Source organism: Pygoscelis adeliae, unplaced genomic scaffold, assembly GCF_000699105.1.
Source record: "Pygoscelis adeliae isolate BGI_AS28 unplaced genomic scaffold, ASM69910v1 Scaffold43, whole genome shotgun sequence".
Lineage (NCBI taxonomy): Eukaryota > Metazoa > Chordata > Aves > Sphenisciformes > Spheniscidae > Pygoscelis > Pygoscelis adeliae.
Window position 1 is genome coordinate 1,044,836 of NW_008824538.1, and position 8,664 is coordinate 1,053,499.

An 8,664-nucleotide genomic window follows, 5' to 3' on the forward strand; every position below is an offset into this window, starting at 1 on the left:
TACTGTGCTCTGTCATGACCTGGAGTGGCTGGTCTTGGTTGTGTGCTGGCATATCTCTCTGTAAAATGGCTGATGGAAAAGAACAGAGGCACCAGGGGATTAGTCAGGGTATAATTTCTTACACACAAGCACTTCTGAAACAGTGCACCTTGCTCTCTCTGCCTTTTTCAGTGGTGGGTGGAGCTGGAAGATGCATGCATGTGTGAAAACACCTGGTAATAAAGGTATTTTTTTTAGTTTCCCTTACGCTACCAGTATACTAAGTCCATAAGAAATCTTAAATAAAGTTATTACAAAATGCCTAGGAAAAAAATGAACCAGGTCTAGCTTTTTGTGTGGAGCAATGTAGGTCAGAAACGTTACTAATGGACGTTGAGCCCACAAGCAGATCACAGAGAGTAGGGCTTGGCAGAAGGAATCAGCAGATGTTTGCTGGGCTACGGGGGAATCGGTGGTTTCTACTGCACAGAGCTGCTGACTTTCTCAAGACATATATCAAGTTAAAAGGCAGAGATATAGGTCTGTAGTGGTAACTTGTTAAATTGAAGTAGAAAGCTTTCAAATATTAAAAAAATCCTGCCTCAATTTCTCTCATTTTTCACATGAAGGAAATGCTCTCCAGTCCACAGAAACAGGGAATCGGGGATCTTGGGAGCTATTCCTGTGTGGGCAACCCAGAGACAGGAGATAAAAGGCTGAAGTACCAACAGATGAGGGGTCCTACAACAAGGCAGCTTCCACTAATGGTGGGACCTGAAAAGGAGAAACAGCTCTTCAGAGCCAATGACAAAATCGGATTCCAGTGAAACCCTGGAGGAAAGGGCTGGCTTGGCAGTGACAACAGAGAAGGAAAAGGCTGGATACGCACTGATGTTGGAACCTGAACAGAGACTTATCACAAAAGCACCACCTACCAACCAGCTTCACTCTCAGCATCTCTGCAACCTGCTCAGGGCACCAAATACTCAGGTTAGACAAAGGCTGCCTCAAATTCAAGTACTTTGTGGGAATTCCAATACAGTAGCATCTGATGTTCTATGTATACACAGGAGATACTTCAGGAAATTTAGCTCAATTGAAGGGGTATTTTTAGTGCATGGATGACCCAGAGAAAAGCATGACAAGACTAACAGCGCTATTGACAAAAAGCAGCTGAGTCAGGACGGCACGCACCTCCTCAGTCACATCCTGAGTACAGGACAGCAGGGGCAAGCCACATGAAGTACTTATATAGTCTGAGATAGGAAATGTAAAAGGAAAAATACTTCACCCAAAAAAGTGAAATCAGATTTTGCTTTTTACAGGGCACAAGGCTTTGTTTTTTTATCTTTTAATGTAGATTTATTCTGGCAAAGAAAAAAGAGTCTGATAGGATGACACAGTACTTTAAAATTATACGTTGCCTCACATGCCCCTCACATGCATGTTCTGCATGCATATGGCACAGGATATATTTAACACGATACTGTTACTTGATGCTTTCAAACATCTGAATTCCAAATCTTGCTGTGCCCAAAGTGTTAATTGCTGCAGCTGAACAGTATTTTCTGTTGATGTGTTGCAGCAGCTAGTATGCAGGAGAATTTTTACACTGAAGGGAACAATATGAAGTAAAATTTGATTTGTGATTTGTTTGTGAAGTATTTGATGTCCAAGATATATATTTTTTTAATGTTAAAGTTATCTACTCCACGTTGGGACCAGGGTTTGGAACGATGCCACATGCCCTGAGTGAACTCAGGCTGGTGCAGAACAGCCCATCTGTTTAGCAGCACCACAAGCTTTGCTCTTTCCTGGCTCCTCACCCAGCAAGCCAAGTTCAAAGTGTCTGGCCTGATTAGGCCAACAGCAGCTGTGCCTTTGGCCACTTTTTGAAAAGGCAAGAGCACCCAAAGCGAGACCGAAGTGACTGATCATCCCAAATCACATGCCGATGTGCTAGACGCAAACTTCATCGAGAAACCCTGTCCAAGGACAGCATGTTTGTAAGAACACAGGCAGAAGGTTTAATAAAAGATCTTTACAATAGGAAGCTGCAATATGTTTGTTTCCCAAAAAAATTATCTGAAAAAATCAAATATATTTAATGAAAATATTCTAGCAACTTCAAAGAAATGTGGCAGTCATAGTCAGGAATGAACAGGGTTGTTATACTTTTTCTGAGACACTTAACGCACTATAAAAGGCACTTCAGCATGAAAGTCACTCCATCTCTACTGACGAGTCACAGACAACCTTGAGACAGAAAGTGCTGAGTTTTAGCGCTACCAGCTCAGAAAACCAAATCTGTTGATTTCCATTCCTGAGGACGGGCTGAGTATACCAGCAGGAGCAAACAGAGTCCACTGCATCTTAGCAATGAAGCTGCACCTTGCAACTGTCATCCTGATTCTCATTTCCATGAAAAAACACAAGGACAACCTTTCATTTAACACATGAGTAACGCCCGTCAGTAGTGAGCTCCATCACGTCTGCTGCCAGTGATCAATGAAGGAGTGCGACAGCCCCAGAAGTAGGGCTGGGAGTGCAGGGCACGAGCCCGCAGCTGGGACCTGGACCTCGGACACATCCCCTGTCTCCCGTTGACTTCCAGGCAAGACCCTTCTCCTTCTGTCCAGCCCTTGTTCCTGCTCAGCTTGGCTCATCGCTTCGCTGCTGTGAGCTGCAGGTGGGTGCGGGAGCTCCTGACCGGTCGTAGGGAACGTGACCTCTGCAGCAAACGCAAGCTGAGAGTATCTCCTGTCCTCCACTTTTGCTTAGGAACAGCATTAGATGTGCAATTTGGGGTTGATTAATAGCTCAGGAAGGAGATTTATGGACCTTGCCGGAATTCTTTCTACCCATCCATCTGTCATGCCAGGAACCTAAATAAAAAAAAATTAGTTTAATTCAGTGCTTCTTATACTCCTGTTATGCAAAATGCCACATTTACGGAGTTAGAGGCAAGGTGCTGGATGTCCCACGCATGCTCAGCCGCAGTCTTCAGAGGGGGAGAGGGAAGAGCAGGGGGCAGTGGCACAGGGACAGTACATCCCCCACCGCTGTCCGTGCAGGACAGGATGTGGCCCATTGCCTGTCACGTCTCCTTGGTCGTAGCTCCTGAGATAGTGTCCCTCCTCCTCACACAGCTCTCAGTCCCGCTCCCCGCCAGCCTCCCGGGCTCAGCCCCAAGCCCAGAGCCTTGAGACCCTGCTGCCATCCCATACCCAGGCTGCACCACCTCCTGCTTGGCTCTGCTTAAGCAAAGCCTATGGGACATGGTGCTTAGGAGGGGACATGGTGCTTAGGAGGGGACATGGGATCTCTGTAAACGGCAGCGCTGCCCCCAGACTTCTTCCTGCAGTCGTCGGTGCGGGAGCAATAAAACCTCATTACTTTTGCAAAGAGGAATGGGCAGTGATGGAGGCAGCTGTTAAAGCAATACCCAGAGCTTTATTCGATGCAGAGTGAAACCAACAGGCACATGGAAAATACTAATCCACCATAACAAGAAAAGGTCGCGCTCCGCAGACGTTTTATTCTCGGTGCCTGGATACCCTTGTTAACACATTCAGCACATTCGCCCCATGGTGCATGCTCCTGTGAACCAAAATGCTAGGAGAAACTCGGAATTAATACGTGCAAATTGTATTACATTTTCCCTGCACATAAAGCTGTTTTTTTCCTTCAGTTATAAAGAAATCTGAACAAATAATTTTGAAAAAAAAAAATCACCATTTTTCGTTCTTTCATTCTTTTAGAAAGGGAAGAGGTTCAACCAAGCAGCAGCAAGGAAAGGCAGTATTTCAATGCAGGAGCAAATGACCTCCTGAGGGACTCCCGAGAAAGCAGAAACAATTCTTTCCCTGCTCTGGAGATACCTCTTTTTTTCAGTCATTGCACTCAGGCCCTTATGAGGAAGATATTTGGTATATCAGAGCCTTCAGTCCTTTGTCCATGAGTTATTTTTTCACTCCTCTACAAAGCTTTTTCAAGAAGAAAACTTCTTTTCTTGTGCTTTTCGGTACACAGTCTCAGGGGAGTGGTATTGCTCCAGGGATGATATTTTTGTGTGCTCCAAACCCCACAATATGGTGCTTGGTTTTGCCTTATTTGCATGTTATAAAGGTGCTATTGAGTGGGGAATTTAGTGCTCCAACTCAATCCTTAGTGTTTTTCCACCTTCTGTGCATACGCAATAATTTGTACTCTAAGAGATGTGCAATGACCTCTTTTTTTCATGCGAGAAATGTTTTCATTAAAAATAAAATAGCAGATACATCAAGACATTTCCTCTTGTAAAGCCTCATGTTCTGAATGTAAAATAGGAATAGCCAATCTCTACAATGTTTTCTTATCATGCTATGCAGCTAAAAATAAGAGAGCAAGTGAGACAGAGGGAGGTTGGGTTATTGCATAACACAGATAAAACAAACTTTATAGGCGGCCCTATAATTTCCATAAATAGATGATTAATCGTAGTAATAGTAGCAACAACAACAATAATAAAGTCTTTGAATCGTATTCTTTGTTTCAGCAGAGTATTGAAACAATTCAGGGAACAATTCAAGATTTCCAAGAGCCCGTGGTCACAGCAAACACTGCAGCAAAGCCAAGGCTGCCCTGGCTCAGCTTACCTGGGACCCAGCTGCATCTGTCGCCCGTCGTGCCTCCGCTCCCCGGCTGCCGTCGGGCTCGAAGAGAGATCTGAGGTCTGGCAAGCCTGGTGCTCTCCGCAGGACTGGTGCACTGCCATTGCCAGCACAAACGCAGAAATGAGATAGGACAATTTACTAAATAAGAGTCTTTTAGTCTGAGCATGCAAGAGGCAGCAAATGCATTCGAAGACGGTAATGTGAAGCAGCTTGCAGAGAGTGTTTGCAGGACAGAGGGACTGGGGACTGGGACTTGGCTCGGTGCTTACCTTAAATACATGACTATTCCGCTGAGGCCCAACAGCAATACCTATATGCTTAAAGTGAGATACTTTTTTTATAATTTATACCAAATCAGGACCTGCATACAATTTAGGAACAAAAAGCTCCATTTTTGTAGCTATTCACTGCGGGCCTTACATTACATTCCTTTTTAGCTGAAGGTATGTAGTCTCATTTGCACTGTGAATATTTATAACTGTGAATTTAAATGATCTCTTTCTCAGTAAAGAAGCTTAATAGTCTAAGGCTGGTTAAATCATTTGCCGGAAAATATTCACAATGTGAACACAAAATAGGAGCAAAAACTATCAAAACAAATTCATGGAGACATTCAAAAGAGCACATACAGCATACATATCAGTTCATTTGATCAGCTATTGTCTTACTGGTGTACTGACTAAAGCAGAACTCAGAAAGCATGAAAATTAGTTATTTCCACCATCTTGAGGAGACGACATTAGTATGCTGACACTAAACTCGTGGCTTCTGTAACTAATATGCCTTGTTGGTTACAAATTGCATTTGAAATATTCTGAAATGTTAGAGTTGGCTGAATTACCAAAAACCAGAATTGTTAATATTTTTACAAATAGAAGCTGTCAGGTTTGTTCAAGATGATTCACAAATTCATACCACTCTTTATCTGACAGAATTCAGATCACTGCCAAATAATGGGCATAATAGCTCACAAGTCCCAGAATTTTCCATTAATTTACAGTAAATAATAATTCAGCTGAAAAGTCATACTGCTAATTACTCTGATTTAAAGAGCATTTCAATTACCTAATTGAAGAACAGAAACAGTGCACTCAATTTAGGTGGTCAGTCACAGTTCAGAAATAATGAATAGTAAATGATTAATACACAGCACAGAAACAGTCATAGTCTGAAAATTATTCCTTTGAATAATTTAGTGGATAGTTGGCAACAATGGACACTTGCAATCAATTAAAGGAGCTGGCTGCAAACTTCACATTGGAATAATGCTTCCATGGAAAGTGCAGATTTTCACAACATTTTACCCAAAATGGTTTTGGTCCCCTAGGAAGGTCACACAGACGTTTTATTGCAGGCTTCTTTACCCCAGATCCCTGCGTTTTCCTTTTTTTTTTTTTCTTTCTAATTGATAGGAGGCAAAATGTTGCGCATCAGCCAGCTAAACTTTTAGTAGCATTTCCATACCAATCTATTGTCTTGGTGCTGTTGTGCCAGTGCAGGGTGGGTGCCAGGCTGGAGGATGCATCTGGGGCTGCCAAAGACGTGATGGGGAGCTGGGGAGAGCCAGGCTGCACCTGGCAAGGGGGCTCTGAGAAGGTGTCCGGCAAGAGGTCTCGTGGAGAAAGGTGACAGCCAGAAAGAGAATCCGAATTATGAGGGAAATACTGCAACGCGCAGAGCAGCGAGTGCAGAGCTTCTCCTGACTCGTTGGGTTGATGGTTGGACTCGATGATCTTGGAGGTCTCTTCCAACCGTAATGATTCTATGATTCTATGATTCTATGACTCGATGGCCCTTTGGCTTGACCTGGGAAAGGGAAACTCCCCGCTCCTGGGCAAAGAGGCTGATGCTGCTTTTCCTGACCATTTCGTGCCAGTGTGCCTCTGGAATATTGAAATGCCACTGCTGTGTTGCAAGAGGGCATTTTGCTTTCTAACAGAGCAGAAACATGGATTATTATGGCCATATTTTGCCATGTGGCATCCTGAACTGGCCTGTGGAAACAGGGCATGGTGCACGGGAGGTCTAAATACCTGCTTCCAGTTCAGTTGCTGGGGAGGGAGATTTGTGTCTGTGAGTGGTGGCATTCGTGTTTGCGTGCTGTGATTCGTGGCATCACATCTGGACTAGACCACAGAAACTGCTGGAAGCCAAATGCGAGTTCAGGTAGACGGAGCTGCCAGCCCCAGCACCGTCCTGCCCCTTCAGCAGCGGTGGTCATGGGTTGGGTGTGGGGGTGTGTGGGGGTGTGTCTTTTTTGTCCTTTGAGCTTTATGAAAGTCGAAGTGTAGATACTCTGGGCTGCATGAAAAGCAACATTAAACCCAGTCAGTCTGCTCCAACTTTACAAATTTTTGGAGAAGAAATATGTTTTTATCCCAAAATAAAAATCTGCTGCAAGCAGGAGAGGAGGGTAGCTGAGGACTGGTAAAATGAACAAGTTCCCCCCGGGCTGGTGAGCAGGGAACTCCCTCCCAGTGGAGATGCTCACGCAGTCCTGCAAGCCCTCGTGCGCTGGGCTGGTATCTGGGACCATGTACGAGGACGTCCCCGACTCAGGCAGGAGCTGAAGGAGAGCTTTTTGTATCTTACGTGCAAATGACAAAATGACCCGGTCAAATAAGCACCGGGCCGTTTCCACGCAGACCCAGCCAGTCCTACCTGGCCCACCTGGACAGACGGTCCCATCCACTCATGATGGAGCATCTCCCCACGGGGTTTACTCCATCCCCAGCTGAGCCATCCATTAGCCAGGTCACCCATGGTGGCACTCCTGTGGCCGTGAGCCCCAGAGCAGCACTTCCAGGGCTCCCCAGCTCCTGGCTGGGGGCACAAGCGCAGAGGAAGCACTGCCAGAGCCCACAACATCATGAGAGACCCCCTGTGCCCCGCCATGTCCCCACCGTGCCCTGGCGCCCGGGCCAGCCGCCAGCCCTCGCCAGCAGAAGAATGGCGGCATCGCACAGCAGCTGCCACGGGCACAGTCCGGCGTCTTTAATTTTGGAAACACGGCATGCCAGTGTTTCTAAAACAGCTCTTATTTTTTTTCCAGATAGCATTTGCAAAGGGATGTTTACACAGGCACACGCATCGATGGGATGGGGCTGTGGCCACCCTGATGTCTCCCGTGGCCTGGGAGGGTCAGAGCTGGGCTGCGGCGAGGAGGGAAGGACGAAGGAGACTGAGCTGCTCCCTGCAACCCCCCTCTGAAGGGGCTCAGCTTCCTCTGCAGTGAGATCCCTGGTCTGGGCTCAGACTGCCGAGAAAAGCGCAGAGTGGTGAGAAAGAGCTGTGAGAAAACCTGCAAGCAAGGTGAGAAAGTGAAATTACAAAGATTGCAAATTGCTGGTGAGCAGTTCCAACAACTACGTACCATCAAAATTGAAATAAATGTGGTGTTTATTTGCCATATGTACCAGCTGATGGCTCGTGCGTACTTGGACATGTTAAAATGCACCGTGTGTGCAGGAGGAGCAGCCCTCCCTGGGGCAGAGCCGGCAGGCGCCACCGGTCTCAGCAGCTCGGATGCCCACCACTGCTTACAGGCAGGGGCTATGGCTGACCCATCACTCAAAATACCATGAGAAAGAAATGCAGAAGTGATCTATCTATTGTGTCATTTTGTAATTGCTAATTTAATTATTCCTGTTCCACATTGAGTCTTTTCTTAATGTGGTTTAATTAGATGATTCCATTATTAAATGCACAGAATGCAAACAAAATGCACTCAAACCCCTTCTTTTCCCATCAGTTTTCCATTTCAATTTTTCAGTCTAAAAGTAAGGAAAAAAAGAAACCATCACCTTTGCTGTCTGTGCTGTGTACGGGGTCGCCTGAACCGGCAGGCTGGAAAACCATCTTTGAATGTGAAATGGTGAAAACTGGAAAGAAGATGGCTGCCATCGGAGAGGGCTGCTGTTATTCAGTAGGTGACTATTTGTTTTCATACAAAACAACACTTTTGAAAAGAGTGAAAAAATAAAAGACCACTTTCTAACTCTGTTGGAAGCGATAAATTTTCAAAATGCCA

General features: G+C 45.5%; 1 long non-coding RNA gene across 1 annotated transcript in view; it reads left to right on the forward strand.

Annotated features, from left to right (window-relative positions):
• The first annotated feature begins 8,393 nt into the window (after window positions 1–8,393).
• LOC103914896 overlaps window positions 8,394–8,664 on the forward strand; it is a 2,224-nt gene continuing 1,953 nt past the window's right edge. Inside the window, exon 1 of the long non-coding RNA XR_663496.1 lies at window positions 8,394–8,559. This is a non-coding gene — a long non-coding RNA (uncharacterized LOC103914896). The remainder of the gene's footprint in view (window positions 8,560–8,664) is intronic.